Raw genomic sequence first — 464 nt, 5'->3', positions numbered from 1 at the left:
TGACATCATGGCAGCCTGCAGCTCCTCACAGGGAGCCCTGCTGTCTGATGACAGTGACAACAACGGGGCCGGAGAGAATGGCACGGAGCTGAGTGAGGGGAAGTTCGGGGGACGTTAAGGAAAGGTTCTGCACCAGAGGGCGTTGGGCACGGAACGGGCAGCACAGGGCAGTGACACAGCCTCGAGCTGCCAGAATTCATTCGGACAATGCTCTCAGATCCAGGGCTTGGATTTTGGATGGAGCTGCGTGGAGCCTGCGGTTAGAAGGTCCGCGTGAATCCCTTACAACTCGGGATGTCCCGCTATTCTGCCATTACCACACCGTCCAGCAAAACGTGCCGCGTGTCGGCGCGGGGCTGCACATCACCCCACGGCAGCCCCTTATCCTCGCCGCGCCCGGCCCGCACGCCCCGCTCTGCCTCCCGCTGCGCGGAACTGCGAGCAGCTCGGGCCAGGAGAGGGAG

Source organism: Meleagris gallopavo, chromosome 11, assembly GCF_000146605.3.
Source record: "Meleagris gallopavo isolate NT-WF06-2002-E0010 breed Aviagen turkey brand Nicholas breeding stock chromosome 11, Turkey_5.1, whole genome shotgun sequence".
In the NCBI taxonomy this organism is placed as follows: domain Eukaryota; kingdom Metazoa; phylum Chordata; class Aves; order Galliformes; family Phasianidae; genus Meleagris; species Meleagris gallopavo.
The sequence above is the reverse complement of the archived record's forward strand: the minus strand, read 5'-3'. Positions refer to the sequence as shown.